We start from the raw sequence: 12119 nt of genomic DNA, 5'->3' as shown, positions 1-12119 counted from the left end.
GCTCCAGCATTTTTTTGGGGAGAATTTGAAAGGAATGACGTAATGCGCGCTCCGGCTGGGTAGGTTTAATTTTGTCCGCCATTATTCCGCCAGATGCTTAGTGAGCAACAACTGAGCAGGAGCTTCCAGAAAGTCAGAACAGACTGGCTTCTAGCACTGCCACAGCTCCACACAGACTCCACCAAGTAAAAGAAACTTAAATCTTACTTGAGCGCTACTAAACGAGCGAGGAAGGAGTTCCCCTCTTCCGTGCAGGCGAGCCACAGGGACGAGTTTTTCACTAAGCTGCATTACGCCCAAGGCCTGCAGGGGGCGCTGTTTCACAAAAAACGTGCAAACTCCTTAAGGAACCTTTAAACATAAATTAAACCAAATACATTGTGTTTTGATCAAACAGAAGTCGAAAAAAGGTGGAAACAATACAGATTAAGATTAATGATAGGGCTGTTGAAGGAGTAGAGAACATCAAATTTCTTGGAATATTTATTGGTGAATTTTAAATTTCAAGAAACACTTTGAGTATTTAACTAATAAATTATCTAAATATGTTGGTCTCTTTTACAAGCTAAGATACTGTCTTCCTTTTGAAGCTCTCCCAACTCTTTATTGGTCTCTGTTTGAACCACATCTAAACTATTGCAATGTCATATGGTGCAACACGTATCCTACCTACTTACAGAAATTACAAGTTATACAAAAGAAGGTCATACGTGTTATATCATGGACAGAGTTTAATGCTCCTTTTGATCCTCTCTTCTATAGGTTTAAGCTTCTGAAACTCACAGAGATCAACACTCTTCACAACGCTGAGATCATGTATACTGTAGTGTATAAGCTAAACCTTACGCCGAGCGCCCACATACTGCGGAACGGCTCCGCTGCGCTGCGCCGCGCAGGTCGCAGCACTCACGCAGCCGTACTAGTGCGCCCACCTGATGCGGTACGGCTGCGTCTCCGCACTCCGCCTTTTGACCCGACATGCGCTCAGCGCATGTGTGGGATTATGTTTCCATGACGATCTCCATGTAAACATGTTTGAACAGGCACTTTATATCGTTAAAATTTACTCACCACTCACGACAATAACTTCAGCCTTTGTTGCCCAAGAGTTCTCCTTCCTACTGGTGTCTTTATAAAAAGGATGACTGGTGTCAGAGAGTATGTTGTGCTCTTGTTCCTCCAGGATCAGTTTCTCTTCATCAACCATGCTTGCTCGAGTTTATAAACTTCCACTACTCCTTTGTTTTGCGACACCAGAGTGTGTTCAGGTTTCAAAATAAAACACTCATCCATAAAAGTGTATATTTACGCTTTTATTTACATGTAAAAACATGTGTGACAGCTTCAATAGTAATCTATATAGATATTTATATAAATAATATGCCCAGGAATATAAAAACAAAGTCAACTTTTGTAGTCATTTGTTTTGATAAAACGGATGTTGCACTCTTTTGTTTTCCTGTTGGTGCTTTGACATTATGGGAAACTGACTCCGGCTCCGCTGCGCCTCCGGCAAAAATAGACCTGGACCGAAGTTGAGCGGAGAGCTGTCTGCAGTACGACGCCGGGTGGACACTCGATGCAGCACTTGCGCAGGCAGCGGAGCCGTTTCGCAGTATGTGGGCGCTAGCCCTTACTTTGTCGACTCATTCCTCTGACCGCCCTCAGTCATGAACCTCATACGAGGAGAAAACAGCTTATAAGAGGGAAAAAGCGAAAGCTGAAGTGCACCAGTTTCAGTGTTTCTTGGAAAGGCCCTGAAATCTGGAATGAGCTCGATAAATCCATTCAAGAATCCAGAAGTCTACATGTAATTAAAAAGAAATTAAAAACAGCACTACTTCAGAAATATGGGTGATCCAGGTTGATGAACATTATTACACTGTCTAAAGCCCTATAATATTATACAGTTTATTGAGATGCTGTCTTAATGTTGTAAATTTAAAGAATATGTATGCACTAAAAAGCAATACAGAAAATAATATAAATTGTATAATATGATGTATGAGTTTGATGTGTGTAAGGTTTGTAAGTATTTTATTCTATTTTTTCTTTTTTTTTCTTTTTCTGTTTTCTTTTTTAATGGATGTGGGACTCATTTTTTAGATATTTTTAGACATATTCATGTCATTGTATGACAAACACTGCCCTGTAAAGAAACACCCTATGACGAGCAAGTGTAATTAAAGCTGCGCACGGCGATGAAAGCCATCGCCGTTAGTGCTTCAGTCCCTGCTATTGCCGTCGAGGTCTCGCGCTCGCTAAATTGACATTACTGAAAAAGATTGGTAAAAGTAATTTTTTAAAATTGCACTGTAATTTTGCACACTCCCATAGGTGGCGCTGTAGCATCCATCACAGTCATTCATACATCAATATAATCAGCATCATGTTGTGTATAAATTATCCAAATTTCAAGACAGTCGGACAAAGTATGTGCTTGTAAGAAATTTGTATGTACTTTTCGGGAGGTCTTTGCCAACGGTTATAAATGCATCAAAATGGTAATATAACTTTTTACTTGTCTTCAGGCATAGAATTTTACTGTACAGTTTGGTTACTGTGGAAGAATGTTAATGTTTTAGGTCTATCGTAGGGGGCGCTATAGAGTTGAGTTGTATTAAACTTTATAATGCATTACATGAGGACCATGATGGCACATAGCTGACTGTAATCTGAGTGTTCTAGGACAATGCCTGAGCTCGTGAGGGGCTGTCCAAATAACAGGAAATGAAGGCGTTTTTCGACGGCGTGCTGTGAGGAGACCGAGCGACGTATCAAAAAAAGCTGGCTGATTATTGAAAGTCAATGTGTCTAGATGCAGCGTGCTGAGTTTGGGCTCATTTGGATGAAAGGAACTAAAGCCTGATTCACACATACGCGTAGACCGCGTGGGCGCTGGAGCGGCGTGTTCAGGTGTCCCTTTCTTACCAGCGCGGTCTGCGCGAGCGGGTTGTCCGCGAGCGGGTTGTCCGCGGCAACGGGCTACTAGTGTGATATGTTTGAAGTAATTCCAGAGGCGTTTCGGGAGCAAAAGGATGTTTATTCCCAAGAGCAGGCATCCAGAAACGTGCATCAGCATCGGCAGTCACACAACACACAACACAATGCAGCTTCTGTCGCTCCGGCATAGACTTCCAGATATAGATCTCTAGATATGTGTATCTAGACACGCGCGCTCCTCTCAACTGCGCCGAATAGTAAATTCAAACGGAACATATATCTGCATATGTGACAACTAGGACCTGTCTTCATTGTTTTCAATGGGACCCTGCTCCAAGCCGCACGGAAAAATAGACAGAGCAGAACCCTGGCAAAAGCCTCTTGTGTGACCAGTTTGTGGGCAGACATGAGCTCAATCCATGCATAGAAAGCCTGGCTGACACGAGATGTGTGTTTATGCCATTGGTTTCAATGGGACGCCGCGCACAGCCCGCTCAAGTCCGCGCAGAAAAATAGACCTGATTTCTATTTAGAAACCGCCGCGCGGATTTGAACGGGCCACGCGCGGCAGTGTGAAAGGACTGATCTGTTTGCATGCAGTTCTGACTTTTCCGCGCAGACACCGTGCAAACCCGGACAGATCCGTGCCCGCACAGCCGCGTATGTGTGATTGAGGCCTAAGAGTTCAGTTCATTTGAAAAATGAAAAGCGAAATGGCGGCGAATTTTGTATCCAAGATGGCCGCCTTCCTGTTGTTCCAACAGATTTGAGCCAGGAGAGTTTTCTGTTTGTCCCCTCATGCTCTGTCACTGGTGTGAATTTCGTGTTCCTACGTCAAAATATGCGCACTCTGTGGGCCATAGTTGTCTGATTGTTGGTGGCGCTGTTGAGTCTGTGTTGATCTGTCACTGTGGAGGTATAAATTTTATCGAATTTTTCGCCCAGGCCGGGTCGCGTAGATACCAAAAAACCCCACATTCAGCTATGTTCAGGGGGTCAAAAATGCATTCTCGTGGGACATAGAATAATACAGAAGAAACTGAGCAAGAACAATACCCTACGCCGTTACACTACGTGTTACAGCGATGGCTAATAAGAGCCCATGGCTAACAAAAGGAATAATTAATGCATGCAAAAAAAATAAATAGATCTTTACAAGCTGTTCATCAAGTCAACAACTGTAGAAGCAGAATTAAGGTATAAAATATATGAAAATAAACTAACTGATATTATAAGAACTAGCAAAAACTTATACGATAGAAAATTGTTATATGAAAACAAAAACAATATTAAAAGAATTTGGGACCCATTAAATAGCTTGATTAAAAATGGATGCTCAAAATCAATGTATCCAGAATATTTTATTCATAAAAACAATGAACATCATAATATAAATGAGATAGTGAATAGTTTTAACAATTACTTTGTGAATATTGGTCCACAGTTAGCTGCTGAAATTCCAAATCATGTAGCTGATAGAAGCATAAATCGCAATAAATCATCACTTCTCCTCTCAGCTATAACTGAGCAAGAAGTGGTAGATGTTGTTCTAAAATTCAAAAGTAAGTCATCCAATGACTGTCATGACATCGATATGACATTGGCCTAAATAGTTATTTTGTATATTGCTAAACCACTAACTTACATCTGCAATCTCTCATTCCAGTCCGGTTGCTTTCCTGATAAAATGAAAGTAGCAAAGGTATTACCTCTGTTCAAAAATGGTAACAAACATTATTTTCAAAACTACAGGCCTATCTCTGTCTTGCCTCAATTTTCAAAAATTTTAGAAAAACTCTTTGACCCCGTCTTGAAAGTTTTTTTTTTTGATAAATTTCACATAATAAATGAAGGACAATATGGTTTTCGTAAACAACGAACTACCTCGATGGCAGTACTTGGTGCAATTGAAGGAATTACTACGAACCTAAATGAAAAACAGTTTGTAGCCGGTGTCTTTATTGATCTCAAAAAAGCATTTGATACAATTAATCACTCAATTTTGCTCGATAAACTTGATCGTTACGGAATCCGTGGTATTTCTGGTGACTGGTTGAAAAGTTATTTAACAAATAGAAGGCAGTATGTGAAAATGGGGCAGTATACATCTGAACAACTTGATATTACTTGTGGTGTACCTCAGGGGTCTGTTTTGGGGCCAACATTGTTTAATATTTATAAAAATGATATTTTTGCTGTGTCTGGCTCCTTGAAACTCATTCTCTTCGCAGATGATACAACAATATTCTGTAGCAGTAAAAACTATGATGATCTTGTAAATACACTAAATGAGGAAATGAACAAAGTAAAAAATTGGTTAGATGTTAATAAGCTATCTTTAAATTTAAACAAAACCAAAATAATGATGTTTGGCAGTTCTAACAGTCATCTTAAATTAGATCTAATCATTGATGGTGTCCAAATCGATACTGTACATGAGAATGTGTTCCTGGGAGTTATGATTGACAGCAATATATCATGAAAAGCTCACATCAGACACATAAAAACAAAGATTTCTAGAAGTATTTCAATTATAGATAAAGTGTTCTACCTAAAGTTCTACCTTGATGAGAATGCTCTCCGCTGTTTGTACAAAATGATGGTACTCCCATACTTTATGTATTGTATTGAAATATGGGGAAACACTTATCAGTGCACAATGGGCCATTTTCACAGCTCCACTACTTCCTGAAATTAACTGTGCACATTCATTTCCTGTCTTGCATTATTGGCCAAAATGATTAATCCAGGTGTGTCTTGTTGCAGCAGTCTAAACCAGACACACCTGGATTAAACAGTTTGGCCAATAATGCAAGACAGGAAATGAATGTGCACAGCTATTTTCAGGAAGTAGTGAAGCTGTGAAAATACCCCATTGATCCACTAGTTAAATTACAGAAACGAGCTGTGCGGATCATTCATAAGGTAGGATTTCGGGAACACACTCAGAATCTGTTTATCAACTCGCGGTTGCTTAAATTTACCGATCTAGTTCATTATAGTACCATTATAGTTCTTTATAAAGCATTTAATAAATTGTTGCCAACTAAATTACAACTGTTTATTCAAAGAGTAAATGATCACAATTTAAGAGGTTATGGAAAATTTAAACAGCCTCGTCCCATAAATAATCGTAAATGTTTTTATGTGTCTGTATGTGGAGTCAAACTTTGGAACAATTTGAAAACCCAGCGCAAGCAATGCCAAAATATTCACGAATTCAAATAATTATATAAAAACATGGTCCTGTCACAGTATAAAGAAAGTGGTTCTTAAATTTCTATCAGTATTTTGTTGCATTTGTGTTATTGTGTGCTGTTTCCTTACTTTTTTGGGTACTGTTGTTCATTATTATTGCTGTATTCTGTCCATCACACTTGCTGGGACAGTTCTACTTTACCATTGTTGGTATTTCATTTCTTACCATTGTTGGTATGTAATCGTTGCTGTAATGTATTTGTTGCCCACGGTAACAAAAATATTGTAATACTTCTGTCACACACTTACCAAATATTTATCTGTATTTTCTGTTGTTTTTGGGTTTGTAATATCATAGAAATTAACAGGAAGTGACTTTGATATTATGTCTATAATTTATGCAATGGGGGTGGGATTAAACAAGTTCGCTTCTTCCCACTCCCTTTCAGGCACTTTATTCGGGATATGTAAGCACATGTATTACCTGTCCTGTTACGGTCGTGTAAGTGATACCTGCTTTGAAATCATGTTGTTTGTGCGTCCTTGCCTGAAATAAACTATTAACTAACTAACTAACAAACATTTTGTCTTATTCTTAAATGTGAAAGGGTGGACCTGATAAGTTCTTGGAACTTCTACCTGCTCCCTTTTGAGCACAGTATAAATATCATTATTTGACATATGGACAACTGTTGCTATTGTTGCTGCTCAAATAAAGAAAGTCAAAAGTCAAAGTCAAATGTCAAAAGAGCTTGGAGTAGAGCCGCTACTCCTCCACATCGAGAGGAGCCAGCTGAGGTGGCTTGAGCACCTCTTTAGGACACCTCCTGGATGTCTCCCTGGCGTGTTCCAGGCATGTCTCACCAGGAGGAGAAGACCCAGGACACGCTGGAGAGACTATGGCTACGTTCACACTGCAGGCTGAAGTGACCGAAATCCGATTTCTTTGCCCCTATGCGACCTGTATCGGATCTTTTCCTGACAGTCTGAACGACACAGATCCGATTTTTTCAAATGCGACCCAGGCCACTTGGACATGTGGTCCTAAATCCGATACGTATCTGATCTTTTGCCATGCGACTTCAGTCTGAACGACCAGGTCGCATTTATCCGACCTGCACGTCACGATGTGGGGCTGAAGACGTGTGTCTTACCGTGAGTGTTAAAAAAAGGCGCTCGCAGACGTACATTAAGGGAGTTCTTGTCATCCGAAAAATATTATTGAACTCCGTATCATTAAAGCCTCTCATCACTGTCCCACCTCTCCTGACTGCGTTTCTCTGTTGCTGCCGCTGCCCCACAAAACGCCATGGCCAAAAACTTGGCTCTCTTCCTTCTCATTCGCTAAATTCTGCAGCGCCAGGACAACGGGGAGGAAAAATAATAATAATATCCACACGCGCGCTCTCCCTCTCTCCCTCTCTCTCGCTCCCTGTCTCTCTCTCTCTCTCACACACACACACACACACAGAAGGAGCTCGGCGCGGCTGATTAGAAGCGCAGCACTGAAATGATTGCTCGCTATTCAATTGTAAGAATACGTGTTTGATCAGTTCTTAAATAAATCATCGACGCTTGAAAAGCTGCAGATTCTGTATGTTGTTTCTGGGTTCCGCAAACACTGAAGCGCTGCTGCGTGACGTCGTTCTGTCCTCTTCTGCGCATGCGGGACACTTTTGGGTGGTATTCCGTTCAGATGGGAGATCACATACAAGTCGCATTTTATTGTAAATGTGAACGAACTCGCAAAAAAATCGGATCTCACCAAAAAATCCGAATTGAGCATTAAGCCCTGCAGTGTGAACGTAGCCTCTGTCTCTCGGCTGGCCTGGGAACGCCTTGGGATCCTCCTGGAAGAGGAGGAGGAAGTGTCTGGGGACAGGGAAGTCTGGGCAACCCTGCTGAGACTGCTGCCCCCGCAACCCGGTCCCGCCCCGGATGAGCGGAGGAAGATGGAAGGATGGAAGGATGGGTGGACTTATCAACTCAGAAACTTCACGTCCTGCAGAAGTGGCGAGGTAAAGCTTTTTTTTTTTTAAAGTTATCTCGGCACTACAAAACTCATTTACCGAGTACTTTGCTTGCAACATACGTACACAAATACATTATACACACACACACACACACATACTGCCCACAAAGAAATCACACAGTATCTACCAGTATGCTATATACCAGGATTACACCAGGATGCTGACACTGGTGCCACGTTACAACAGCTGCTGGAGGCAAACACACCCGTTCCTGAACTGACGGAGACAATCTCAGCATGATGCATGGCTTTCCTCAAAGAAGCTCCTCAGTCCACTGTTGTAGTGACTGAACTTGTTCGTGAGTATGTTCTGTGACATTCTAGGAACCATGCAATGGGGGAGTGTGTGCTTCAGTTGCATAACCTGTTTAAATACATTGCCAGTCCCACATAACACAGCTGAATATAGGTGTAGTTAACTGAACCGCTGAAATCTTTTCATGGATTTTTTTTAGGAACAATTTTTTAAATATCATGAATTGCTCTCTTCAGACTTGTGTCTTCCACACTGCCTTTAAAGCAGCAGTGGTGAAGCCCCTTCTGAAGAAGAGCAATTTAGATCCAATTGTTCTTCATAATGACAAACCTGTATCCAACTTACCGTTTTAGAAAGAGTAAAAGTTACAGTTGTAGAAAGACTGGTTTTTAACCAAGTGAATGGCTTCATAAGAAAAAATAACATTTTTTTTTTTTAATCAAATGTCTCGAGGTTCCGCCCTCCCTCTACTTTGATTTGATTTGATTTGATTTATTTATTTCAAACATGCCATAAATAATGTAATAAATAAACTGAGATATACGTAGAGAAAAAAAGAGAGAGAGAGAGAGAGAAAAAAAAAACCAATATTAATACTCCAACAAATTAATAGAGTCCGACATGTCCGAAAAGGGGTAGGAAGAAGCATAAGCTTATTTACACCTACCCCCTCTCCACTAACAATTAGTGTCCTGAACGTCTATTTACATAATCAATATTAACTTAAAAGAAAATTAACAAGGTAAATAAACATAGTCACAGATTAAATACATTAAGTGAATAAAACAAAAACCCCCGAAACAAAATAGATAAATAAAAAAAGAAACCAAGCAAAAAATAAAGAAAAAAAGACAGACAAAAATAATTTGTGAAAACACTCAGCTGTTATAAGCCTTCTTCCTCCCTGTACCTCGTGAAAACCATGTTTTTGTACCGCTTTTTAAACTGGGTCATGCTTGGACATTGCTTGAGCTCCACCCCCAACCTGTTCCATCACCTCACTCCACTGACTGAAACACAAAAACTTTTTAATGTTGTACGCGCTCGCTGGTATTTGAAGTTCGGCTCCCCCCTCAGATTATAACCCCCCTCTCTGTTAAAAAAACATTTTTTGAATATTTTCAGGAAGTAGATTGTTTGCTTTGTACATGATTTGTGCTGTTAGAAAGTGAACCAGGTCAGTGAATTTTAATATTTTGGATTTTAAGAATCGTGTATTTGTGTGCTCTCTATAGCCGGCGTTATGAAGTATCCTTATTGCTCTTTTTTGTAGTATGGATAATGATTTTATTGAACATTTGTAAGTGTTACCCCAGACCTCTGCACAGTAATGTAAATATGGTAAAACCAGTGAACAGTAGAGAATGTGGAGTGATTTGTGGTCCAGAAAATGCTTGACTTTGCCCAGAACAGAAATACTTCTTGATATCTTAGAGTGTACATACTTGATATGTGATTTCCAGTTCATTTTATGATCAATCATTACACCAAGAAACTTATTTTCAAACACCCTTTCAATATTCACACCATCCACACTTAGCTGTACGGTAAATTGTTCACCGGCTCTCTGACGTTCTGTGACCAATGAGCTGACAGACATGGCTTGACAACACAGAATTACTCTTATCTCATTGGTCAAAAAAAGACCTTTCCTAGTAGGCTACGGCAGCTCATTGGCCAGTAGTCAGTCTCGTCACAGAGCGCTAGAAGTAAATCAAAACATTACAGCAGCAGCATGGCTTCCAGAGACATGTGAGTTTGTGCCGTTTCCATATCGGATATATCATGTTTAGTTCAGTGATGTGTGTCTGCTGCTGCAGACTGTGGAGTGTTTTCAGTTTAGAAACGGAACCTTGTTGGTTTTTTGTTCAGAAGGTTTTTCAGCTTTGATTTTGCACTTTTTTAGTTGAAAATAAAAAAAGAACATGTTAAAATCCAGAAGACACAGCAGCTGTTTGATGTTATTTTGCACATTTAGCAATTAATATAGAGTAGAATAGAATAAAATAGAATAGAAGACTTTACTAATCTCACAGTGGAGAAATTTACAGGTGTATAGGCTCATAGAACCCACAGCAGGGTGCAAAAGTAATGAATGGTGCAATAATTAACAAGTAATAGGGCAAATCATAGTAGGATTGATAACAGAAGCTAAAGACAATGAAGATCTAACTGTATGTACAACCCGAATCTTAAAATATAACAGGAAATATATAATATATACAATATATACAATACAATATGCAATATACGATGCAATATATAACTATACAGTATGATATATAATATGTACAATATGTTTTAGCAGAGTGAATGGATACAGCAGAGTGAATGGATGATAAATTGTCGCTGAATTTCTGAAAGGGGGGGTGCAGGATATTGTAATGTCCAGGATTAGGTTATATTCTACACAGTAGAACTGTACAGTCTGACAGCGGTGGGGATGAGAGGCCTGTGGTAGCTCCTTCCTGCTCTGAGGGTCTCAGTCTCCTCTGAAGGAGCTGCTGAGCTGCTCTACCGTCCGGTCAGTGGCTGAGAGCTGCTGTCCATCATGATGATGATGATACTTGAATGATAACTGTCTCACTGTAGGCCTCAAATACAAACTGATCAAGCTGATCATGAGTTATTGCAATCTTGCTACTGTAGGTGTAATGCAGTAGCCTAATGTGTTTTTATAGTCTGTAATAGGTATAACTGTGGCAAAATGCTGTTACATATGCGTTTTTGACCCCCAAAAAACCCAGTTTCTTTCAGCTGCCCGCGAGAGGCGTTCCTTATTTCAATCTCTGGGAGTTGGCAACCCTACTGATTGGTTGTTTTATAGTTATATTCTAACTTCTGAGTATCCTCGGCCCAGTATCCTATGTAAAACTGGGGCATGTTTTGGTGAAGACAAAGGGTAGGGGTCACAGCGGTCATTGAGGTCGGAGACGTAACTGACATCATAGACGTCACTAACTCTGGACCTCCTCCTGGATATTCCACCCAGAAAAAAGTGAGTCCCCATATCAGGGGTGGGCATTCCTGGTCTTGGAGGGCCGCAGCTGAATCTCATGAAGGTTCATGGCCCAGTCCAGCAGAAAGCCAGATGACGAGCCACATTGCAATCAGCCGTGTTGAAGCAGGGAGAACATGGAGAACATGCAGGACTGCAGCCTCCAGGACCAGGAATACCCACCCCTGCTCCACATCCACCCAGACAAGCAGTCTCCACAGCCACCCAGGCTAACAGTCTCTGTCTCTGTGGGGGAAATGGTGCTTCCCTGCTCGACTAGTTGCTGGATCACAGGATATGACTCCGCAGCAGTCAGTCGATTAGAATCACTTTCATTTCCAACACCGACAGCTTCTTGCATTTGTCTGTGGTTCTTTGAGACTTGTTTGGGGATGTGCGTGGTCTGTTTGAACATACAGAACACATGAAGTCAACTTATCTTGTCACATTATGTGAGATTAATAACACACTAAATGATGAACAAAAACATAAGCATGAGGTGAAGTTCTGAACAGATTCATGAACATGAAAGGGACTAGAGAGACGTAAGTCATAATAAGGCCACCACTGCCATCTAGTGTGCACCAAAGTAACTACCACAGTTCAACATGCAGGCACCAAGCAGGTGATCAGCATGCCTCATTTAAGCTCTGATTGGCTGTTAGGTTGGGCAGAGCCAGGAGTGGTGCAGG

The 12119-nt window shown here is 40.7% G+C and overlaps 1 protein-coding gene across 1 annotated transcript in view; it reads left to right on the top strand.

The window, feature by feature from the left end:
* Nucleotides 1-12119, top strand: part of LOC115382893 (uncharacterized) — a 54484-nt gene that overhangs the window by 22531 nt on the left and 19834 nt on the right. The window lies entirely within an intron of this gene.

This window comes from Salarias fasciatus, chromosome 3, assembly GCF_902148845.1.
Source record: "Salarias fasciatus chromosome 3, fSalaFa1.1, whole genome shotgun sequence".
NCBI classification, from domain to species: domain Eukaryota; kingdom Metazoa; phylum Chordata; class Actinopteri; order Blenniiformes; family Blenniidae; genus Salarias; species Salarias fasciatus.
Note: the sequence above shows the minus strand (reverse complement) of the source record. Positions and strands in the feature narration are given on the sequence as shown.